Source organism: Pan troglodytes, chromosome 2, assembly GCF_028858775.2.
Source record: "Pan troglodytes isolate AG18354 chromosome 2, NHGRI_mPanTro3-v2.0_pri, whole genome shotgun sequence".
NCBI classification, from domain to species: Eukaryota; Metazoa; Chordata; class Mammalia; order Primates; family Hominidae; genus Pan; species Pan troglodytes.
In genome coordinates, this window is record NC_086015.1 from 60,446,246 (window position 1) to 60,466,040 (window position 19,795).

At 41.7% G+C, this 19,795-nt stretch overlaps 1 protein-coding gene across 16 annotated transcripts in view; it reads right to left on the minus strand.

The window, feature by feature from the left end:
• ERC2 (ELKS/RAB6-interacting/CAST family member 2) overlaps positions 1–19,795 on the minus strand; it is a 965,515-nt gene that overhangs the window by 911,319 nt on the left and 34,401 nt on the right. The gene's annotated exons all lie outside the window — the stretch shown is intronic.

The following is a 19,795-nucleotide window of genomic DNA, read 5'->3' on the forward strand; positions in this document are numbered from 1 at the left end:
AATGCCTGCTACACCTTACTCTTTTCTCCTTCCCTAGATATCCAAAACAAGGCCCTTTCCCATTTTCTGGTTCTGTGGGGGTAGCTCTTAAATTCCTTGAAGTCAAGAGAATTATTAAGATGTCCCTTCTGGTTGGGCACGGTGGCTCACACCTGTAATCCCAGCACTTTGGGAGGCCGAGGTAGGTGGATCACGAGGTCAGGAGATCGAGACCATCCTGGCTAACATGGTGAATTATTTAGTCTCTACTAAAAATACAAAAAAATTAGCCGGGTGTAGTGGCACGTGCCTGTAGTCCCAGGTACTTGGGAGGCTGAGGCAGAAGAATTGCTTGAACCTGGGTGGCGGAGGTTGCAGTGAGCTGAGATCATGCCACTACGCTCCACCCTGGGCGACAGAGCGAGACTCTGTCTCAAAAAAAAAAAGAAAAGAAAAGGAAAAGAAAAAGATGTCCCTTCCACTCTCTCTCTCTCCCTCTCTGTCTCTCCCCCCAGGTAGAGAGTTTTCACTCAGGACTCTGTGAGACCAAACAACATCCATATTTTACCAACATTTTGAATTTAAAAATGTTCTTCATTTCACCTTTAAACTAAAAATGTACATCTGTCAACCGAGGGGTGGACCAGAGGAACACGGAGAGACAATGTCCTACGTAAGGTAAGCAGCAATGCTTAGCTCCAGCTCACTGGGCTCAGGGCTACCACATCTTTCTGATAATCAGGGAAATGAAGAAATGCAGGTTTTTACATGAAGTCTTCCAGTTTTCAATCTTAACAACTAATTCCCCAGGTCACACAGCCAACTTGTAGCAGAGCCAGAATTGGACCTAGGCATCCTGGCCTCATGAGCTCAAGAGGCCTTGGCTCTGTATATATTTGTACCTTTCATTCAACAACTGTATACTAAACAACTGCTATATTCAGGAATGTTATTTTAATGAGTGGATGGATGGATGGATAGATAGACAGATGGGTACACACCCTAATATTTATTAAGGAATGAAGGGAGAAAGTAAAATATAATTTCCAAATTTACAAAATATTTTTTAAAAACTGAGACAAAACATTAACTCTATAACTATCGTTTTTCTTCCTAAAATAATTTTATTTGTAATTGACTCTGAATAGGGAATAGATCACACAGTCCGAATGCTGAAAGTAAGGGAAATATAGAAATTGTATTTAAGCCAGGGCATCTGCCATTTAAGAAAGCCATGAGTAAGGAAGCACTGTAGCTTTGGAATCCACAGGTAAAACCTTTTCTTGGATTATTTAAGAACAACCTCTTTTCCCCTCTGCACTCTTGGGAGGATAGGGTATATTTCTGTAGCATTTCTATAGGGATGGTAATTAGTATAGCTGAGAAATGCCATCAACAGCAAAAGTAAAATTAGCCTTTACTTGTAAAATTTTCTCCTGGGGAAATGCTGGTAGCTCCCGTCTCCACCAAGCATGGTAATGGGCTTGCTGTGTCATCCCATTGCAAGCAAATCACCCCATCAGCAGCGCTTGAATAGAACCACCAGCACAACAAATAGGACAGCCAACACAAATACTTTTGCCTGCTTCAACTACATCTGCCTCACCCTGGCCCCATGCCCTCATCAAATCGCACTCATGAGTCATAACAGCATTGACTTTCTTTTGTCACCAAAGCACTCTTAATTTTCCTGAAAATTTTTGAGTGGCTTGGAGCCATGACACGTTTTAACCAAGTTGAGCCTTGGAAACAATTGTATTCAGTATGATGATGCAGCAGGGGAAACTGAGGTCCAGGGAAAAGACGTGATTTGGCCAACATCACATCTAATTTGGCATCAAAGCCAAGTCTAACTTAATTCCTAGTAGGGGCTTTCTCTTTTTGATGTACCAAGCAGTCTTTTTAGGTTAAAATTTACTTCTACTCCACACCTACTAATGTCTCTTTATCTGGACCTTCTCTGACCACCTCCTCCTGAGGTTTGAAGAACAGAAATCTCACCTCCTGCCCAAAGCTGGTCTGTCTCCCTACTCTTCCAGGCTTGGTTCCACGAAAAACCCCTCTTCATACTGGCCCATTCCCTACAAGTTAAAAATATGGTCAACTATGTCACACAAAGAAGGCAGGGAGAGATTCCCCAAACTATGCATCTTGTTCAGTTACCACCCTTCAAAGCTAACCTCCTTGTGAGAAGAGTATAAAAAGTAACATTAACACTTCCAAGCCACTGCAGCCCCAAATCCACCCTAACCATGCCATGATGATGTTCTGGCAGAAGCCACAAGAACGCAAATTCCACCAAACCCACCTCCCTACTCAACAACACCACTTGGATAAATGACGCTTTGCCAACAACAAAACATGATTTAAAAAAAAAAACTCCTGATCTCTCTCTCTAAACTGAAGCTGTTTTACCCTTGGTCTTCCCCAGTGGCTCAAGACTCCTTTTAGTACCCCCACAAGAATGAAAGCTCCATACAGGCAGGAAGTTTTTTTCTATTACTCTAACCTCTGCACCTAGCTCAGCACATGGTTCCATATTTATTGACTTAATCCATTTCAGTCATTCAGTCATCATATTGTTTGACCTTCTGGGGTGGCACCAGTGACCTTGCCAGTAGAAAGTGGGTAGACATATCTAAAGGCCAGTGCAGAGATCTAAGTTAGAGAACTTGACTGGGGGGATCATTTCTTTGGTACAAACTATTGAAGTGTCATTATAAGAGTCTTAGCTGGCCAGATATTATGCAGCAGATGGATTCTGTAGACTGAGATGAGCAAAACAGGCCAAAGTTTATAAAAACCAATCAATCAAACATCTCCTCTGAGTCCTATGTTTCTAGCTGGTTGGATTAATATACATAGCTTGCTAGATCTGGAAATGATGTGATCTTTCTTTGGGCAACATAAGCGTCTGCCTTTTCTGAGGATTCAGATAATAGTGTTTACTGGGAAATCACCCTCATCTTTTTTTCTATTACTCCCTACAATGATAGTGAATTTATCATTTCCATCTCATGCCGTGGGACATATTTCAATGTAGCATACCAGAAAAATGTAATGTGAGTCTTTCCTTTTTTTTTATTTTTTGCACAAGAAAAGTCTAGCTGTGGCTCAGAATTGTCCAGGGCAGCCATCTGAAAATTAACACAAACTGGCTTGGATCCAGCTATGGGAGTCAATACTTACATCAAGAAAACTCTCCTAGCCATTCCTAAGCAGCTCATCTGAACTTGGTTTCAAGAGTAGGGTATTCTAATTCCACTGACTCTATAAAGGGTAAAGAACAATAGGATAACTTAAACTATTACCACATCTATTTTACAGGTAAGGAAACAAGTGCAGAGAGATAAAGTTAACCAAAGTCTCACAGCTAGAAAGGAACCTAGGTAATCCATCTCCAAAGCTGGTGCTCTCGACCACCATCATAGAAAACAAAGCAGGAACCCAGAGGCAGGCTCCACTAACACCATGTTGCCAGTTCTGCTCACAGAAACTCTTTGAACAGGCAGCATATCAGATGCAAAGGCAAAAACTAGGGCTACTAGGATTACAATGTAAGCATCATGTAGTAATGTCACTACATGTCCTACAATGAGGGTAGGAAACATCTGATAAGTGTTAAGTAGGGTTCAAGATTAGCACCAAGTTGAGACTATCCCATTTAGGTTCATCAGAAGTACTGAATAAGATTTGGAAAGGGGCCGGGGCAGTGGCTCATGTCTGTAATCCCAGTCCTTTGGAAGGCCAAGGCAGGAGGATCATTTGAGGCCAGGAGTTCAAGACCAGCCTGGCCAACATAGCGAGACCCTGTCTCTACAAAAAAAAATTGTTTAATAAAAATATTAGGTGAGCATGTTGGTACATGCCTGTAGTCCTGGCTACTCAGGAGGATGAGGAAGGAGGATTGCTTGAGCCCTGGAGATCAAGGATGCAGTAAGCTATGATTGCCACTGCACCCCAGCCTGGGTGATGGAGCGAGATCCTGTCTCAAAAAAAAAAAAAAAAAAAAGATTTGGAAAGGGGATGACTTCCTTTTACATGGGCTTCAAAGTTGTTTAATTCAGAGTCCTCACCTGTCCTAAGATCCCCTTGTGTACACAGAGCTACTCACTCCATACTACAGTCAATCCTGACACTGGAGACTGACTTTGGAGTTAGTCTGCCTGGGTTCAACCCTTGACAAGTGACCTCTCCTCTGAGCCTTGCTTTGCTCACATAAAAATAAATACATATAATAATAACAGTACCTACTTCATAGGGTCATTATGTGGATTAAATGAGATACCATATATGTGGCCTTTGGCTTTATTTCATTTAGGGAAGTACTTTACAAACCACACTGATTGTTTATTATTCTTACTTACCAGGGGAACATATTATAGTTAGGTGGGTACACTAAATGGGAAAGTGAAGTGATTCACAGACTTTACATGCTGGCCTGAGAAAGGCAGGGGCTCAGGCCTTCCCCAACTCCCCCATCCCAAACACTTTCAGAAGCCCTACATGGGCTGGATGTTAGGAGGATACTGTGCCCACTCTTAGACTCCGGCTAGGCTTCTACAGAAGACAGAGAGAGGTCACATCAATGGCTCTTCCAGAAAGGTAAATAAACTAGGCAAGAAGCTTTCTTCCCTAGACCAAACTTCATGCTCAGGTCAAGTTCCAAGGTAGAGTCAACTACCCATAACCAACAAGGTATATCACTGCTTCATTCCTTATTCACAGTCTACATAGAAAAAGGAAACGAACCTCTAAGGATTTTCACAAGATGGTAATGGGACAGAAAGTGCACTTTACACTTCTTTAGTGTCTTCTTCAGCCCTTGGCATATAACTGGGAACATGATAGGTACCTAATTAACCCTCACTTGATAATTCAACAAAATCATTCATTCCTTGCTCTATCACAAATGCCTACAGCATAACTGCATTTGCAGTATGAGATTTGAGTTGCAATTACAAATAAGTGATATAGAATTGCCAGAGGTAAACTTGGAATTTTCGTACCCAGAGACAAGCATAATGAATGGAAAGTCCTTAATGAAAATATTTAAAGATGTGCTTTTACTATGTGACACCTAATGCTATGCAAACTCTTTCAAGGTAACTTATTCCTGAAGGTAGACTAAAATCCACCACCTCCAGTATATTGTATCTGAATACACTTAGTGAATGCAGTACAGTCCATCAGCAAGTTTCCATCTTACCAACGTACATACCCTTTATCACCAAAATCCTGGCACATGCCCCCTATTTCTCAGCACAAACTGAATAGCAGTGAAATGAAGACATGTCTCATATTACCAAAAGCTCATTCATTTCACTAATCACTGAGAACTATTTACTCCCAACACATGTGCAATATTTTATGAAGTGGTAATATCTAGACAGAGGATCTTGATCTAAATATCCTGAGATGCCCTTCGAGTTTGCAGTAGGGATGAGGAAGTGAAATGTTGTGCACAATCCAGATTATGCACACCTTTCTAGGGAAAATTATGACATTTTCATCAGCTCTCAAAGTGTACATGGCTTCCCAAAGGTAAAAACCCCGAAGATAAATTTAAAATTTTTGAGAAGGCAATTTTATTTATTATTTGGTACATTTCTAAATTTAAGCAAGTTCTAAGTGTGGCCATCATGTGCACTGTCCAACTCTCCATCTCAAAGCCTTATTGATTTCTATTGGTCTTAGGATTCCTTGGAAACTTTTATATTATTTCACATAGATATTTTAGAAAGATTTTCCAAGGGATGAATCGGTGAGTTTTAATTTCTTTCCATTCCTTCTCAGATAATATGTACTCACGAGCCAATCGTTTTTAGAACTTAAGTGGTTATACTTTTTTTTTTTTTTTTTTTGGAGACACAGTATTACTCTGTCACTCAGGCTGGAGTGCAGTAGAATGAACACAGCTCACTGCAGGCATGACCTCCTAGGTTCAAGTGATCCTCCCACCTCAGCCTCACAAGTAGCTGGGACCACAGGCACACACCACCATACCTGGCTAATTTTTTAGTAAAGACAGGATCTTGCCATGTTGCCCAGGCTGGTCTCAAATTCCTGGGCTCAAGTGATCCTCCCACTTCTGTCTCACAAAGTGCTAGGATTACAGGCATAAGCCACCATGCCTGGCCCAATTATACTTAAAACGAAAACCATCAAATTATTACTTACTTCTAAAAGTTTACAGATCCTAATTAGTACCATTTTCCCATCCACTTTGGAGACCAAAGTCTCCAATGAAACTAAGGGAATTTGGGGGCCGGGTGTGGTGGCTCACGCCTGTAATCCCAGCACTTTGGGAGGCCAAGACAGGCAGGTCACGAGGTCAGGAGATTGAGACCAACCTGGCTAACACGGTGAAACCCCGTCTCTATTAAAAATAAAAATAAAAAAAAAAATTATCTGGGTGTGGTGGTGGGTGCCTGTAGTCCTGGCTACTCGGGAGGCTGATGCAGGAGAATGGCATGAACCCGGGAGGCAGAGTTTGCAGTGAGCTGAGATCACCCCACTGCACTCCAGCCTGGGCGACAGAGCAAGACTCCATCTCAAAAAAAAAAAAAGAAAGAAAGAAAGAAACTAAGGGATTTTATAGAAAGTGGAGACTGTTTTAATTCCATCAAGGATGCACTCTGATAGTATATAAAAGCGCCATGTGGGTCCACTATGGTAAAATAACATGAATTGATCCTGGTGTTGGTCAATATAACTTCCAGAATTTCTCTAGGGGACACAATGGAGGTAGGGAGTGAAGAGGTGAGTGTGGAGGTTAGAGATTCCAGGAGGCTACTGAAGTTGTTATTGAAATGGCTAGTTATAGACAGAAGTTAACTAGTTATAGACTGAGGTTAACAGAAGCTAACTATTCAGACTATAAAAGTCTTCTGGATTCGTCTTGGTCCTCCTAATACTAGAACTAAGGCAAGCTTCTAACTATGTGTTGCACAAGCATATTTCCCAGCAATGGCTGTCCTTTCCTCCTCACCACCTTACCCACACACTCCCTTGCTAGAGAATCTACTCATCATGCCCCTTTCTCAGAGAGACCTTTTCCATAGCTCTGCTGAGGGGGCATGGATGTGTGACTCACTCCCTTGGCCACAGCTGACTGGACCTAGAAGAGACTAGACCCAAGCTAGGTCAATTGGATTATGGGTTCTCTGAATTTGAAGTCGCAACAGCGCAACTCTAGGCTGTCCCTGGTGAGCACTTGAATGAAGAAGATACACATGCTTTCCTTGAGTGCCACTTTTTCACAAGAGATATATATAAATAGATATTAAGAGAGAAAATAAGAGTGATAGAGATGTGTATGTGTGTATAGGAGAGACAGAGCAGAGACAGAGATGGAGACTGGCTTTGTTGATATTCCTCATCATCTTCCAACTGACCCCGATTCCCGCTCCATGTGACACCTGGCTGCCCTACTTACCCTTAATGTCTAGTAGGTATCATTATGTGCTCCCAGTAAATCCCTCCTCCCCACTTTTTTTTTTCTTAAACTTAAATGGGTTTCTGCTACTTGCAACCATATTCTCCCTTAAATGAGGGAGAGTGGATAAATTAGTAAATAAATGGTCTGGATTCTCAAAAAGAACAAAAAAGATATTTCACAGGGGAAAGTTGCTGGCAGAGGCAGAAATCAGGAAGGCTGGGACCCCAGAGAGGAAGATCTGATTTTGAGACACAAGATGTGGAACAAAAGACAAAGCCTGCATAGTGTATCACCCTAGTGAGGTCAGAAACCAACTGAGGAGGAAGCTGAGAGGTGCCTGTTGAAGGCCCCCTGGACTAGGAGGCCAGCGAGGTACTCTGAAATTCCTGAAGATAGAGGCAAGGACAGGAGGAGTTCTAAATGATTAATGAGACCATCCTCATTGAAGTCCAATAACCCAAAAGTAAAGAGCTGACCTGTCTCTGAAACTCTGCTCTTGTAGATTCAGGGAATTTGTCAAAGTCACAACCACCTGAAAGGGTCTGCCAGGCCTTTAATGAGCATCCTGAGAGATAATCTCCCTCATTCCTTTGCCACCTGTGGTTTTAATTTTCCAGCCAGTCCTGGAGTTGCTTCCTCCCATCCTTCTGGATGGGTTTCCAAGACAGGAGTGCTCCTTTGGCATTCTCCTCTGCTCATTTACTTGACAAGAATGTGTTTGCTACCTCCTGCTGGCCCTCCCTCCTCGCCTGTTCCTTGCTTCCTTCTTCGTTCTTGCTCTCTGTCCTTTCTGTATACCTCTTTGACAGCATGCTTAAGATGCTGTCAGGCAACACATTGCTTATTCCACTCTATCTTAGAGCTTCCATTTCAGCCCCAGATTCCTTGGTTTTAAGCAAGTTTGATGTTTTTCCCTTCAAGACAGTGGAAACAGCACAATTTTAGAGCTAAGCATACCTGAGATCAAATCGCAGCTCTATCGGTGAGGCCTCAGGCAAGTCATTCAATTTCTCTGTGACCTGTTTCTCTTGCATAAAATAGAGATGCCATGTGTCTTGCAGGGCTGTTGAGCTCACACATGGCAAGAAACTAGCAAATTCTTGGCACATAGAAGGTGCTCAAAAATGCTTACTTCTCCTCCCCTTTTGTCAGACATGGACGAAAACCACCATAAAGTCAGTGAAAGTGTAAAGAAATTATAGTTTTATAAAATACGTTTATTTCCTTTATGAGTTGTCCATTTCCTTACAAGATTGACACCTATTTACCAAATGTCTACTTCTAAAAGAATTCAAGATATTTGAAGATTCATGATTACTAATCCATAATTGGAAGAATACATTTTTAAAAAGACATCATTGACAATTCATTCTTTCCCACACAATGATGAATCATGTTTTAGTTTTTATATCATCATTTTTACAAAAATACATGCATTTTGATTATCAGTTCACAAAGTGAAAGTAAAGCACTGAGTGAAGGCAAAGCATGATATGCAAAATGAAGTTATAGTAATCGTCTAGTTAACTCAGTTTCTCAACCTTGTATCTACTGGCATTCTGAGCTAGCCAACGTCAGGGGCTGTCCCGTGCACTGTAGCATGTTTAGCAGCATCCCTGCCCTCTACTCACTAAATGCCAGTAGCTACCATCCCCCAAGTTGTAACAGTCAAAAATGTCTTCAGACACTGCCAAATGTCCCCTGGAGAAAAAACTGCCCACAGTTGAGAACTACCAAGTTAACTTTATCAACGTATGGAGACAAACGAGACAGCTCACGCCCAGCCATGGGTTTGTAAGATGAAAAGTAGCTGCCTCAGTCTTTACTTCTCACCAGATCTTTCCTACTGAAAAACAAAATGGCTACACATTGCTTCCAAGGCACAATCAAGCCCTGGCTTCACAGAGAAACAGAAGAAATTGCACGTGCCAGAATTCGGTTGTTAGACTGCCCCAGCTCTTGGCTGCACGCCCACGCTCTACCTAAAAACCTACTTCCCAAACTTTTGAAATGCTTTCCACGGCTTTCAGAACCTGACCTTTACAACAGCTTTATCTGTGTGTGTCTGTGAAATAGATTTACAATTTTCTATGTTCCTGCGAAGCCAAACCACTTATTGAGTCCAAATGCCAACTGGGGGTGGTGGGAATTTGCACACAGATGTCAATGGACTCCGAAACAACAACACAAGAGCTCCACCTGCAACTAATTATAGAAACTGAAATTGTGTTCTGGCCAGAAGAGGCCACATTCAGAACCCACCCCATCTGCTTTGGCCCATAAAATCACTCTGTTACTTTTCTGCTGTCAACATAGACTTGACTCTTAAAATTCTCTGAGGATGCTGTTGATAGCGAACAACAGTGAATATTTTGGGAGTGAATGTTTTGGGAGTGACCACTCCTCCTGCCTTTCCCTCTTGGAGCTTGGTTTCAATAAGTACCCTTGGCACAAGTGAGACTAAAATAATCTATTCATTGAAATACCCTGAATTTTTTTTTTTTGGTTGCTTATGTGCTGCTGCAATCCCATCACCCAAATAAAGTGATCCAGAGAGAAAAATGGAAGATGGAAATCATTTAGGTCTCCCAAGGTCCAGCACACAAGAATGTTTATTTCCCTACCATTAGCCAAGTCTTTCAGAAGAAAACCTGGGAATAAAAATCTGTAAGGCCACTAATGTGGTACACATGGCTGATTCTAGGGCCGACTGCAAGAGATTACTGAGGCCAAAACCAGCTGACATCTGTGACAAAGATGTATAGTTCACTTCAAATCATTATCCTACCTTCTAGCAAACAAAGAAACCAACTCTTGGCTCTGTGCCATTTCATCTATCTTCGAAACCAAAAGAAGTTTTCACTCATCTCTGAAAGGCATTTAAAATTGTAGTTTCCATCTAAGTAGGTCATCATCTAAGTCTGGACCAAAATTTTTCCAGCTCTCTGGAAAAGTAGACAAAAGCTACAGTTCTCTGAAGAGCTAAGGAAGACTGTTTCAAGATGAGAAGATGGACTCATTTTTTTGTCCTTCTGAGATTCAGCGTTCCAAGGTATGTTGTGGTGCTAAACTATATTATCCAGTTCTAAATACGTGTGTATATGTAACATTGGGGAAAACACACACAAGCACTCACACTTCAACTCGGAATTAAAATGAAACACCTTACACACAGACGCAACATATGATTGACTTCTTAAGTTCTCAGGCCCCACTATGACTGATAAGCCCTTAAAACATTTGGAGAGCAGAGGTGACTAAGGACAGCTCAAGTCAAGGCAATTGACATCTGTTTTTGTCTTGGAGCATCTGGTCGCCCTTCATCCCACTTCCTTTAGAGAACTGCTCCTCTCTCAACACCTGCAGTTCTAATAGGGTCACCAATCACAGAAACCTCTTCTCACATAACTGCCCCAACCATCTCCCCACAAAACACACACACACATACACACTCACCAAGTCCTGGAGGGAGGATATGACCAAAGCAGGATCAGAGTCCCTCCATGAACTTTCCAAGCGGGAAGTGAAGATGTAAGGCTCTCTTGACCTTTCAATTGTGACCCTAGGGTACTGGCAACCAAGACCGCCCACCACACAGAGGAAAAAATGAGGGTCACACATAGACAGAGGCAGACATTGAGAACCAGAGATGAAGCAATAGTGAGAGACAAAGTCCTGCTACAGTTTAAGGCCCTGGATGCAGTAACCCCAAACTCCACACTTGATCCTTTCTGCAATTTTGTTACAAGAACTAACCAATTCCACCCCCGACCCTTTTTCTTTTTTTTTTTTTTTTTTTTTTTTTTGGCTTATGCAGGCTTTGAGCAGCATTTGTGTCACTACTTTGGAGTCTTGCCCAAATTAATTAGTAAGGAAGTTTCTTCATTTGAATGTGTAAGGTCCTTTAAGATTTCATTGAACCTCCCTGAAACATGCCATGGCTTGTTGGGGTGGGGGGAGGTTATCAGGACCGGCAATTACTATGAATAACAGTTATCAATTAACGGTTTCTGATGTTTTATCAATTGGTGAGCTGCAAGTAATAGAATGACCAAACAACAGTGACTTAAACAACTCTGGGTTTATTTTCTCACATGACTAGACATCTAGAGGCAGGTCATTGCTGCTGTTGGTGCAACTTCTCAGAGATGGCAGCTCACACGTCTCTGGACTTGTCTATTGCTTTCTTTCTTTGGCCTTTCTTTCATGGTTATAATGTGGCTGACACAGCTCCACCCATCACATCAACCCTCAAGACAGAAAGAATTTGGGAAGGAGAACTGCTGGTGATATTTGTTCCTTTATCAGGAAAGAAAAAGATTTCCTAGAATCTCCCAGATTTCCACTTGGGTTTCATTGGCCAGATACTTGAGGAAGAGGAGGAGGAGCCTGAAGCTGAGCCAGGATTTCTCAGACTTATACTAGTGGAAAGAAGGGAGCCTGAGAGAAGGTAAGGGATAAGACAGGTCTGAGAAGTGAGTACATCTGAGTCGCTGGCACCATCAGGACACTTTGGAAGGCCCAGACATGGAAGGAACCACATAGAAAGTGCTCATCCACCTTCACAGATCTCCTTTAAGGTCTCACTTCGAGATGCTCCTGAAGCAGAGCAGCCTTTCCCAAAGTGTGGCCTTATACCCTTATTTCTAGGAATATTTATAATTTGTAACAGATGGGACTGTTGTTAAACATATGTATGTATATTCATTCCACTCCCCCTCTGCCTTGGCAGGGAGTAAATTTCCTCTACATGACTGACTTTGGGCTTGGTTACATCACATGCTTTAGCCAACAGAATGTTGGTGAAAATGATGAAAGCCAAGGCTTTAAACATGTTTGTGGGGTTTAGTTGTGCATTTGGCATCTGTGATCCACCATGAGAAGATGAAGCCCTGAATAGCTGCTGTTCTGAGGAGAAGGTGGAGACATGGAACGTACCTAAACCCAACTTCCAGCTTAGCCCAACTAAGTTGTAGCCAACCTGCAGATATGTGAGGGAGAGAGATAAACGCTTGTCTTTTTAAGCCACAGGTTTTGAGATGGCTTGTTACACAGCATTATTGCAGCAGTAGCTGCCTAATACGTAGGCGCTTAGTTTAAGTTTTGGCAGAGCGCAGTGGCTCACCCCTGTAATCCTAGCACTTTGGGAGGCTGAGGCAGGTGGATTGCTTGAGCCCAGGAGTTCAAGACCAGCTTGGGAAACATGGCAAAACCTCATCTCTAAAAAAAAAAAAAAATTAGCTGGATGTGGTGGTGTGCACCTGTGGTCCCAGTACTGGGGGGTTGAGGCAGGAGGATCGCTTAACCCCAGGGAGGTAAAGGTTGCAGTGAGCTGTGATCATGCCACTGCACTCCAGCCTGGGTCACACAGTTGAGATCCTGTCTCAGAAAAAAAAAAAAAAGAAAGTTTCACAGTGGAGTAAGATTAGAAAATTGATGAGTTAAGCAACTTTAATACATATTTTTGTTTTTCGGGGATTTTTTGTTTGTTTGGTTGGTTGGTTAGTTGGTTGATTGGTTGGTTGGTTTTGTAGAGGCAGGGTCTTGCTATAGCCCCAGCTGGTCTCAAACTCCTGGACTCAAGCAATCCTCCTGCCTTGGCCTCCCAAAGTATTGGGATTACAGGCTTGAGCCACTGCACCCAGCCTAGTAAACATTTTTAACTGAAAGAGAGCATTTCATGTGGTGATATGTTGTAGTAGTCTGCTTATGTTGTGGGTCGAATTGTGTATCCCTCCCCTCAAAAAAATACCAGTAACTCAGAATGTAACCTTCTCTGGAGATAGGGTCTTTACAGAGATCATAAATGAAGTCATTAGGGTAGACTCTAATCCAATATGATTGGTGTCCTTATGAAAAGGAGAAATTTGGATGCAGACACAGCCACCCACAGAGGGCAGATTATGTGAGGACACACAGGGAGAAGATGATCAAGCACTAGCCAAGGAGAGAGGCCTGGAACAGACCCTTCCCTCACAGCCCTCAGAAGGAAGCAACCTGCTGACACCTTGATCTTGGATTTCTTCCCTCCAGAACTCTGAGACAGTAAATGTCTGCTGTTCACATCACTCAGACTCCAACATATCTTTTTGTGGGGGATATACAATTCAACCCCCACAAAACATATGCATTATGAATTTCCAGGATAAGCATATCCAATATGTTGGGTGTTACCATGGACTGACCAGAAAATCCGTTTTGAAAAGTGTTATCTCCCTGCACACACTTTGGAAATACTGGCTTTGAAGGATCCATGGTTTCTTAGACTTATAGTGGTAGAAAAAAAGGAGCCTGGAAGAAGGTAAGTCTGAGGAGTGAGTACATCTGAGTTCCACCCACAAACCTGATGAAATTCTATCACTCACTTCCAATTGGCACAACTCATCATATCTGGACACTCACAATGAAGTTAGTATTTTAATAGAACATAGTTGAATGACCCTGTTGAAATGGCCCTGCAGGCTGGGGGCGGTGGCTCACGCCTGTAATCCCAGTACTTTTGGAGGCTGAGGCGGGCGGATCACCTGAGGTCAGGAGTTCATGACCAGCCTGGCCAACATGGTGAAACCACATCTCTACTAAAAATACAAAAATCGGCCGCGCGTGCTGGCACACACCTGTAGTCCCAGCTACTCGGGAGGCTGAGGCAGGAGGACTCCCTGAACCCAGGAGGTGGAGGTTGCAGTGAACCGAGATTACACCACTGCACTCCAGCCTGGGCAGCAGAGTGAGTCTCAGTCTCAAAAAAAGAAAGAAGGCAGAAAGGAAGGAAGGAAGGGAGGGAGGGAGGGAGGGAGGGAGGGGGAGGGAGGGAGGGGAGAAAAGAATTATTTGCAGTTATACAAATAAAACAAAGCAGTAATAATAAAGGAAACACAGAAATGTGATCCATCTCGATCTTTTCAAATTTCATGTTCAAAATAAGAATCAATAAATCCTATGTTGAAACTGGATCAAAAACTCATATTAATATTGATTTAGAGTAGATTCTTTCCTAATGTGTTAAGCCAAAAATAGAAATGATCACATAACCATTGTTTAAAAGCTGTAACATTCCCCAGACAGGTTTACTTATACTTCTTGGGTTACGTTTCCCAATGACCTTGTCCCACTTCCGCACACGCAAGATGGGTAAATATTAGATCTAGTACAATCTCCGAGTGTGTGGTGCTATTTATATTCATGCAGAGCCTTGGCTAGCCATGCACAACCTAGGAAAATGTCTAAAAATTGCTTTATGTATACCTAATTTGGAAGAAATCCGTTAGAAATACAACGTTAACAATTGCACAAAATACCGAGGAATATGAAAAGTCAGTAACTCTTATGTACCAAACTACAACACAGAAGTTTTTATAAACCTTAAAAAGATGTATTCACTCCTATGTTTCCTTTCTTTGATCTCCGTAACACAATAGAATAAAGATATAAAGAAAAGATAAACCTATATTCTTTTAGAGAAAATAGGTTCACTTTACTTCCCAAAAGTTGTATCCACCCTCTCATCAGCCCTGCCCCCAATAACACCTATCCCAACAGCACAGGCCACTAAAAATTATAAGGGGCTACCTTGCGTAACAGTGTAGTATGGCAGCAGAACATCCTTTCTCAATACTTTCTCCTCACCCCTCCCCCAACTGTTCTACAGGTGTGACATTGAGAGCATGGGCTATGGGTTCATGGCATTCCAAAGAATCAGCTGTCCATAATCCCTTGCCCCACTCTCCTCCAATTTAAGAAAACATATCAGGAAGCAAAAGCACAAGTGACAGCACCAAGATAACACTGCATCTGTGCACCCTGGTTTATACACCAAGATAACACTGCATCCGTGCACTCTGGTTTATACAAACAAGCACATGATTCTAAATTTCAGTGCTGCAACTCTTAGTAGTAGAGCAAATGTATTTATATTCATGTAGAGCTGCGTGGCTGAGAAGTAAGGCCTTGGAGGGAACTGGGTGGAGGAGAAGTGGGAATGGAGGAAGGGGTGGCATATCCATCCAAGAACCTGAGTATCAACCCTTTGCACATAAGAAATTTGGTCACGGCCACCTACTCATTAGCCCCAAGGTTCCAAATAGTCCTGCACTCCCTGTAACACAGAGAGGGAGTTCAGCATCCTCCCTTAGATCTGGAGTTGGGTTCAGCTCCCTTAGACAGAACCATGAGGACTTCAAAATCTACTGCCAAGAAACTGATGAGCAGGAGCCCTCGACAACGCTGCATATAAGAAGGAAAGGGCTGGGCTAGTTAGCATTATATTTATAAAACTATGAACTTCCTATACAAGAGCATTTCAATCTCCTTACCTCTACCCTGTAATGGACCTGCTTCCAATTTCTCTTCACACAGAACAGTTCAAATTGTTTTAGATCATTAGAACTTAGGTTAGTGAAATTCTAAATATCTACATACCCCTGAAAGAATTACCTTGATAGATGCAATCTCTGATTATTGTGGATAAGAAACCACAATCAAATGTCCCTTATCCCTTTTGTATTTCTTTCTTCCATATAGAAAAAGTTTCCATGATTTTTCCTTTAAAAGGAAATTAAGTTATGGTAAATGGTGAAAACCCTAAACAGCACAAAAACCATCTCTAGGAAAAAGAAATAAATTCCTAGTTAAGAATACAAATTCTGGCCAGGTACAGTGGCTCACGCCTGTAATCATGCCACTCCAAAGAGTTAGATGTCCATAATCCCTTGCCCCACTGTCCTCCATTTTAAGAAAACACATCATGAGGCAAAAGCACAAGTGACAGTACCAAGATAACACTGCACTTTGGGAGGCTGAGGTGGGAGGATCACTTGAGCCTAGGAGTTCAAGACCAGCCTGGGCAATATAGGGAGACTCCATCTCTACAAAAAAGTACAAAAATTAGCCAGACATGGTGACACACACCTGTAGTCCCAGCTACTAGGGAGGCTGAGGTGGGAGGAGCGATTGAGCCCAGGAGGTCAAGGCTGCAGTGAGCCAGTATCGCACCACTGCACTCCAGCCTAGGTGACAGAGTGAAACCCTGTCTCAAAATAATAACAATAATGATAATAAATCACATTCTTAATCATCTTATCAAAACTAGTCATTTTTTCATCTAGCATGTATGAAGTAGGATCTTCCTATAATACTAAATCACAGCTCAGTGATCTTTTAAGGAGGTAGTGATCATAAAGTTAAGATCTTAGACTTTGGCATGAAATAGACCAATGCCTTAAGACCTAGCTATGCTGCTTACCAACTGTGTGAACTTGGGTAAGTTGCTTATTCTCTCTACATTTATGCTTCATCTGTAAAATAAGAAAAGTTCTAGCACCTACCTCAGATGACTGATGAAATCACTAAATAAGATAATGTACACAAAGCACAAAGCACAATGCCTAGCACACAGTTGGCCCTCAACAAATGTCTACTGGTAGCACTAGCAGTGTAATAGAAACAACAGCAATAGCAGAAGATTGCTCCCCAAACTTTATTTCACCTAGCTCCATTTTTGGAAAAACATAAAAACCCCACTGGTAGTAATCCACCATATATGTGTCTCTCCTCCCTTTCCTGGACAGAAGAGAGGACTCCACCTCCCACTCCCTTCAATTATGTCACTTTCAGTTCAAGGAATTAAAGAACCAATGTGCCATCTCCAGTCACTCTCCTCCCCTGCTGTAGCAACATTTGAAGCCATGCATCAGGATGCAGAAATCCTGGATCCTGAGTCACTGCATGGAAACCACCCGTCCCACAGAGTCACCTGACCTGCTTCATACTTTAAGCAAATAAGAAATAAATCTCAAATATGTTAATCCACTGAGATTTGAAGTTTGTTAGTTACTGCAGCAAAACTTACCCTATCCTGACCAACAGGTACTCCTATACTTCTAAAAGGGATCCTAATATACTTCCAAAAAGAGAAGACAGTTTTTTTAATAACTTGTTTTTTGTCAATCTTTATATTTTTTACTTTGTAAGACATCATATTGCAAGTAAATTGACTTTTCAAAATCTCTGTGCTTCTTCCTCATTTTACACTTTTTAATCTAAAAGAGAAAATTGCATTTTACTTATATTAAATATACAGATTAATACTAGAGCTTTCACTGAGTCATATGTCACACAGTCACATTTCACCTACGATACCAAGGTATCCTGTGATCACAGTAAGACCAGAACAAGGAAGGGATAATGGAAGTGCCCTCAAGCATTCACACACTCCTGGCTTATGGCAACCTGAGACGATTAAGTGGAATTATGGATATCACCTATTCTAAACTGAACTAACCCTCATGAAATGGACAAATGGTTCGAAATGTTTTTAATAAAAGTGGAAAAGGTTTTATATGTCACTAAAATGTATCTCAATGTATTATTTTGCTCTATCTCATCCACATTTAATTCTTCGTGGATGTCATAAAAGACACAGAATACACTGGCAGTGTAATGCATCCTGTAATTTATAAATAAATATACATGTATAATTGGGGTCTGTGCTCAAAGATAAATTTAATGAAAGAAGCATGAGATAAGTCACTTTGGAGCTAACAGTTTAAAGAAGAGCTTTCAAACTTTTTGTCCCTGCTTGCACCATTCCTAAACTGCTTTAACCATTTTCCAAAAAATTAAAATGAAGAGAAAACCAGTATAAAACTGGGGGGAAATGTGCATTGTACAAACAGGTTCATAAAGACTTCATGAACCAGCAAAATCAGAAAGAAACAGAAATGATACCGAAGAGCATCATTTTAGAGTGAAGAACAAACCTTTCGGTTCCAACTACAAAATCACATTTCTACGTCTGAAAACTAGCTTTGGCTCTGTTAGATAATCAAAAGGATAAGGTGATTGTTTTCTACACATAGAAGGAAAACAAAAGGCAGATTTTCCTATAGATCACAAATGCTTCTACAGGCGCTTAAACTCCAAAGGAGTGGTAGCCAGGGAAACAGTTAGGAGGGTCAGCAGGTGACTCCAAGAAAGGCAGAGCACTTCGTTAGACCAACATCAAAGCCAGTTATTGGAAAATCGCTTGTTCAGTCAACTTAGAGTTATCTCAATTTCCTTCAGAAAGTTAAATAATATCTGGGAATTTTTGAGCCATGTGGTATCACATTCCCTATGCCCCAGCTCTTAGCACTTCTATAAGCACCAATTAGAGATGAAGCTGGGGCCAGGTGTTCAATCCCAGAACTTTGGAATTACTCCTTGAAGCCAGGAGTTCAAGACCAGCCTTGGCAAAATAGCAAGACCTTGTCTCTACAAAAAAAAAATAATTTTAATTGGCAGGCTGTGGTGATATGTGCCCATAGTCCCAGCTACTCAGAAAGCTGAGGTGTGGAGGATCGTTTGAGCCGGGAAGTCAAGGCTGCAGTGAGCTATGATCCACATCACTACACTCCAGCCTGAGCAACAGAGCAAGACCCTGTCTCTTAAAAAAAAAAAAAAGAGAGAGAGAGAGAGCAAGAGATGAAGCTGGAATTTAAACCCAGGTATGTCTGATTCCAAAGCTCTTATAAAAATAGCAGCATTTTAGGAAATAGAGTAGGCATTAAAAAAGAAAAGAAAAGAAAATAGCAGCATATAAAACAGGCCTCACAGAAAAGGTAGGATTTGGAAATGAAGACTGGCTGAGATTTAAAGGGAGGTGGCAGGAAAAGCAGGTGCTGAGAAGGCCACCAGTGGAAGGGAGCAGCAAGAGCAAGGGCATGGCAGTGCAAAACCTTGGGTGTGTGCAGGAATTACCAGGCAGTGGTGCAGAAAGTACAGATGTGGAGGGAGGCAGCACAAGTTAAGGCTGGAAATGTTGGCCCAGGCCTTCTAGTAGAAGTGCTATGGGCTCAGTCAAGAAGGTAGACTTTATTCTGGAGGCAATGAGTAATCACTGAGGGCTTTAAAGCAGGAAAATAGCATAACTGCAGGTAGACACCAGGAACCTGTTTTTCCTGTGGCATGAAGGATGGATCAAAGAAGAGTATGAAGGTGACTTGCATATAGTAGATAGTTAATTAATGCTGAATGGATGAAGGCAAAAACACCAAGTTAAAAATTTATTGTGTATCTCTAACATAACAAACCCATTTGATCCAATTCCATTTCATATTGTTCAATTTGCTACTTAGAGAACAACTTCACTCATTCTAGAAGGAAATAATGGTGCTGGTGCTTCAAAATAAAAATCAATTCACCAGTCAAATGTGGCCCACTAAATGTTGCTCTTAAAGTGTTTATTCTTACAGAAATTAACATTTTCTTCTTCTATTCAGAAGGAGGTACATCTGAACAGCTGTTGCAACTGCCGAAAAAGAAAACAAAATTAACCAAGTACAAAAGTTAGGCAATGACAAGTGATCCTCCCCACCCCACCCCTCTCCCCATCTGCAA